This window comes from Loxodonta africana, chromosome 15, assembly GCF_030014295.1.
Source record: "Loxodonta africana isolate mLoxAfr1 chromosome 15, mLoxAfr1.hap2, whole genome shotgun sequence".
NCBI classification, from domain to species: Eukaryota; Metazoa; Chordata; class Mammalia; order Proboscidea; family Elephantidae; genus Loxodonta; species Loxodonta africana.
This window is the reverse complement of record NC_087356.1, coordinates 66,085,621-66,091,885: the sequence shown is the minus strand read 5'-3', so window position 1 is coordinate 66,091,885 and position 6,265 is coordinate 66,085,621. Positions and strand designations below refer to the sequence as shown.

Genomic DNA, 6,265 nt, shown 5'->3' with positions numbered 1-6,265 from the left:
GTTCCTAGTGGACTCTCAGCCAAAATCTTACTCTCTGGGTACCCACTTGTAACCGTGAACCTCACTAGTCTCTTGTCCAACCTCATGGGACCTAGTCACCCATTCTTCGATGTTGTCTATGAGAATCAACACCCCTATGGCATTTACAGAGGATTTACCACAGGATGCTTAGTTACCTACTGTGGCAGCCAAACTTTCCCCCTCTGGAGCTCACTGCCATGGAGTCCACCCCTCCCCCCACACACGTCACTGGACCTCTGGGCCATCACATGTGGAGAGACCTCAAAAACTAAACGGGGGTGCACCTTCCCTCTTCCTCAGTCCTTCCCTGGGCTCAGTCCTTAGGGTTACAGAACTAGCACCAGAGTAATTTGAGCACCATTTTGGGTACCAAAATTTGTTACCTAATTCTGGTCCATTCCCTGGAGCAGTTGAACCAATGAAAAGTACTCCAGTCAGAAAGAGAGAGAAAGTGTATGAGGAGGTGACACTAACAGGTAGTCTGACAGCAACACAGGCTGTCTTTATGGAGTCTCAAAAAGCAATTTTTTACATTGGAGCTTACATATCATTTTTGCGAGCATTACCTAGCCACAGATGGCCTAATGAGTACACACCACGAAACAATTTTAAGAAACTCTTTATTAAGCTAAAGATATGCATACTGGACATCTGGACTCTAATTGTATGTTTGTAACAAGCAAAAAAAAAAAAGTTATATAAAAATATCTTGGCTAGTGGAACTGGTCTGCCAAGTTTACCCTGATCGAGATAAGGAGCAAGAAAGAAGGTTGCAGACAAAATGTGCCAGGCAGCCTTCCCAGCTATCATCTTGCAGGCTGAAAGCCATCTCCCAAAAGAACAAGTAGAGGAGGAAAACCAAGATCACAAGAGCTGAGAAGGCCCACACACTTTTGGAAAGAGGCCAGCGCAGCTGGTACAGTTAAAAAACTTACAGTTTACTTAGCATATCATTATGGCATTAGTTATGTCAAGCTCTCAATTGCCCTTTTTGCAAAGGAGAAAATGTGTTGCAAGGTATTAGGGTCACATAAACGATCCATATGGTTTAAAGCATAGTCAGAGAATGTCACTTCTACATCTGTGATTCTATAATATGTGTGAAAAGAAAAACCTTTTAGAATTAGAGGAAAATGAATATAGGATTCTTTGGGAAATGGAGGGGGTAGGAAGATACTAAAACTGTGAAGAAAAGAATGTTGCAAAAGAAATAATTAAAAATACACATAATGTATTCAGCCCTGTTTAGTCTATCAATCTCTTCTACCATAGAGTTATCATTTTGTTTTTGGTAATTATGTCTTACTAGCCATCACCTTCCCCCATATTCCTTAATACAATTCTTTGCAATTAGTAAATAATAGTGATTGAATTTTGTACATTCCAAATGTTTAAAGTTATTTATTTTAGAGACCACATTTTTCCAGTTTATTTGTACACTTTTTAATAAACAAAGGCCAATACACAAAGTATTAAGAGGATCAAAGGATATAAACCAAACAGATCATTTTATGATTAATGACAGGTAAATCTTACCTAATAAATTGCCAAATTCAACATATACAAGTTATAATCTCCCATATGAAGGCCTTTGAAGATTTTTCAACAAATGATTAGAGGTAATGTGGGTTACTATGGGTGACCTATGGAAAATCCTAGAATTAACACTGCCACTCATGTGATTGCCTTCCAAGTGATACTACAAATCCAGTCTTATCCTTGGGCCCTTTCTTCCAAATAATCAAGTGTTGGCAATAATCTCACTACTTGTGTATATATGTTACTCTCTCTAGACTCCTTCTTTAATGAATCTTCTCCAGAATTTATAAATCTTTGTGAAAGCAAAATAATCTTTTCTCAATGATTTTATTTAAGGCAACTTTGACATCCTTATTTTTCAGGCTATAGATCAGAGGGTTCAGCACTGGCACAACAATGGTGTAAAACACAGAAGACACTTTGCCTTGATCCATGGAACTGACATTAGATGGCTGCAGGTACATGAATGCTAGAGAACCATAGAAGACTGAAACAGCTGAGATGTGAGAGCAGCATGTGCTGAAGGCTTTGGACCTGCCCGCAGTGGAGCGGATTTGCAGGATGCTGGCAATGATAGAGATATACGACCCAAGGATGGTCAAGGCTGGTCCAAGAATATTGAGCCCGCTGAAGCACAAAAGTACCAGTTCATTGATATATGTGCTGGAGCAGGAGAGCTCCAGTAGTGGAAAAAGATCACAGATGTAATGGTTGATTAATTTAGCCTTGCAGAAAATCACTCTTAACATACAACCTGTGTGAACTGCGGCACTAATTAAGCCCATCGTATACACCTCAACTACCAACCAAGAGCAGACTTGGTAAGACATGGTGACATTGTAAAGCAATGGATTACATATGGCATCATAGCGATCATATGCCATCACAGCCAACATATGACACTTTGCAATACCAAAAACAAGAAAGAAATAGAGCTGAGCCATGCATTCATGGTAGGAGATTATGTTCTTCCCCTTCACAAAGTTTACCAGCATTTTGGGGGTAATGACAGTGGAATAGCAGAGATCAATGAAGGACAAACTGCTGAGGAAATAGTACATGGGGGTGTGCAGGTGAGAACTAAGCCCAATCAGTATGATCATGCCCAGGTTCCCCATCATTGTGAACACATAGGTTCCTAAGAAAAAAAAAAAAGAGGGGAAGCTGGAGCTCTCGTTTTTCTGTTAGCCCAGCGAGGACGAACTCAGTCACTGTGGACTGATTTTCTGCTGCCATTTTCCTATGGGAATTTTATGGAGGAAGAGAAGAAGAAATTAGAGGTAGGTGTTTATGCATTGTGAAACAGATCTAAGTCTTATCATTCAGATATCTCTAACTCTCCCTCCCTGTCTCTGTTCTATGTTGGAAGTTACAGACTCTGGGATCCTTGTATTATGGGTCATGAAAATAAACAACAGATGGAATTATATCTTTTCTCTTTCTGTGCTATAAGAGCATTTCTTAGTACTGACCAGTCTCTGAAGGTTCAAAGAACAGTTCTGAAAACTTAGAATAATGAGTGTTCTGAGCCCTGGTTGTGCAATGGTTAAGCGCTCGGGTGTTAACTGGAATGTTGGCAGTTCAAACCCACCAAGTGACTCTGAAGAACAAAGACCTGGCAATATGCTTCTGTAAAGATTAAAAAAAAAAAAAAAAACCCACTGCCGTCGAGTCGAATCCACTCATAGCGACCCTATAATATAATATAATCTTATAATTTGTGAAGATTACAGCTTGGAAAACCCTATGGGGTAGTTTTGATCTGTCGTCACATGGGATCAATGAGAGTTGAACATCCACTCAATGACATTTAACAGCAATGACAGCAACAAAGCACTTTCCATGCCTTGTTTGCAATCCTCTCAACTCTTCTGCAAAACATATACTATCAGTTACTAAGTACTGGTTGCCATCGAATTGATTCTGACTCATGGCTGTCTCATGTGTGTCAAAGCGGAGCTATGCTCCACAAGATTTTCAATGCTGATTTTTTGGAAGTGTATCATCAGGACATTCTTCTTTGGCACCTTAAACATTTGCACTATACAGAGATTGCACAACAATTACTAGTATACTTATTTTACATATTAGATCACTAAGGCTCATAGTGGTTTCATTTTTTCCTGTAGTTAGGCATATTATACCAAGTCATAGTGGTTTAATTTTTTTCCCCAGAATTAGGCATATTATAACAAGTCATCAGTATATGACAGAAGGTCTGTCTATCTTTATATGGTTTCTTCCTCATTTCATCTTCCATTTCTTCTTGTGGCTACTCATGTCTGCTCTCCTGTCTTATCTCTGTCACATCAGAGAAACCATTCATTGCAATTAAAGTGAGGCAAGTATTAACATAAAGTACAAAAATAATGTATTGACCACTGATGTAGGCTTGTTTCCCATTAGACAGTACTTTGAATACTAGAACCAATTCAAGAATATAGAAATAGTGGCTCTGAAAAGTAACTGAATAGCCAACATTGAGTATATTATTCAAATTGAGTTCCACATCCAAGAAAGAAGTGTGTTTTCCAATGAAGACAATCCAGAAGTTTCTGTGAGGAAAGGTAAAACTCATTCATTCCCAAAGCACCATGTGCTACATATTCTTGTATAACCTGAAGTGGTCCATGACCCTTGGGGCTTTTGTTCTGTAGAACCATAGCTACAGAATGGAAATTTTGCATGGTGTTTAGATAACATTGTCTTTGCAGGTTTTAGGCATGTTGTCTTGATGTATTTTGTACTCACCTTCAAATCAGATCTATTGCCAATCCCTTGATGGCATTAAAAACCAAAGCAGAAAGAATATGCGTATATCTAAGATGGGAGTTTTGAAGGAAATTAATGAGTTCCTGGCATGGGATACCTAGATGACTGTTCCATGTACAACAGAAAGAGATCAAAAAATATCATTAAAGATTGGTGGTGTAAAAAAAAAATTGGAGGCACGGCCAAGATGGTGGAGTAGTCACAGTCAGACTCTTCCGGTGATCCGTCTTACAACAAAGCCCCCCCCCGCCAAAAAAAAAAGTGAATCAATTATACATACGACAAGCTAGGAACCCTGAGCACCAAATGAAAAGTTAAGAAATCGGACTCAGTGATTGGGTTGGAAGAGATGGTGCAGGAGCAGCAAGGAGTTGCCGAGCCCACAGCAGTGCCTCAGTCCAATTCCTAGATATGACTCCAGCAGGGCTGCTGGTAGTTTTTGGAGACACAACCACATCAGCAAAAGAAGACAAGTAAAGTGGAGCATGCCTGACGCTGTGGCATGTCTGTGGTGGGGCAGTCCATGGCATTTAGGAAGCAGTAGCTTCAACGAAAGAAGGCAACCAAAGTGTCAACACCCTTGACCCCCTGGTGAGGTGGCCGCAGGGCTGGCCATGATGTTTAGGATGTGGCAGGCTCAGCAAAAGAAGGCAAGCATGGGACACAGCCCTAACCCCCTGGGGTGATCTCGGTGGGGACCCAGCCAGTGTGCACAGGCTACACACACCTCTGGAATCTAAGATAAAACAGCACTCTCAGCACAAGATAACTGATTTTGTCTAATTTACTGTGTGGATCTAAAGCTCCTCTTTGACAGAACTGTATCCTATCTATCTGATCCTTCCTTCCTCTGCCCCAGCCGGCGTCATTAACAGTTGATTTCCCTGGGCCTGAGATACGTTCCACTGCAATTCCTGATCCATTCTCCTGGCCCTGGAGAAGGAACAAATTAACAAACAGGGAAAAAATACTCTGCCAACTCCCCAAAACTGGAAACTCAGAGCAGAAGCAGCTGTGGTCCAGGCTCAAATGATCCCCAGATGGTGTCTTTCACCTTTGCATGGGTTCAGGTGGCTAGACTACACCAGATGGGATCTGGCTATTATATTACAAGGGGAAATCTGTTTGAGGCCTGACTGTAACTGTTTCAGGTGTGTGTTGCAGAGGCAGGTTTTGGATGTATGATACTACTCTGCCTATTAAACAAGGCCTTCACCTTTTTTTTTCACCTACCCACAGCAGGGGCCTGAAGACTGAAGACTACAACCATGTCACCTAGCCACCCATGAAAGTGCTCCAAGGATAGGTGGTGCCTACCAGGCCTTACAGGTAAAAGCATTGGGTGCCTATGGTATGGATGCAGAGCTCACCCACCAGAGCACTCTAGAGAACAGGGACATGCCTTCCTCACAGAGACTCAGGGGAAGGTTGTCAGCCCCTTGCCTTGCTCAGAATGTGACCCCCTGCTGCTACCAGAAACCTGTGCATACACCAATCACCACTGCTCCTCTAAGATAGTAGGTGAGAGTCTACACCACATACTAGGTGACCGACTATCAGGGCACCTGAGCTGAATCTATACAAGAATAGTGAATGGACTCAGGCTCATACACCTGGTATCAGCTCTGGCCATCTGGTAACAGGACATTAGTGCTTCAAAGGCTCCTATAATCAAGTTAGCTCACTTTAGGAGCCTATATGAGTATATCAAAACAAAACAAAGCAAGAAACTAGGACATGGTGAGAAAATGTAAAATAAATTAATACAATAAGTTATAGATGGCTCAGAGACAATAGTCGATACCAAATCACATAAAGAAGCAGACCATGATGGCTTCAACAAATTCCCAAAACAAAGAATAAAGGACTCTCCCTGATGAAGAAGTATTCCTGGAATTACCAGATGTAGAATACAAAAGATTAATATATGGAA

At 41.1% G+C, this 6,265-nt stretch overlaps 1 pseudogene; it reads right to left on the bottom strand.

Annotated features, from left to right (window-relative positions):
• Positions 1-1,149: 1,149 nt before the first annotated feature.
• LOC135227741 (olfactory receptor 8G50-like) lies at positions 1,150-2,829 on the bottom strand (annotated as a pseudogene).
• Between the last annotated feature and the right edge of the window lie 3,436 nt (positions 2,830-6,265).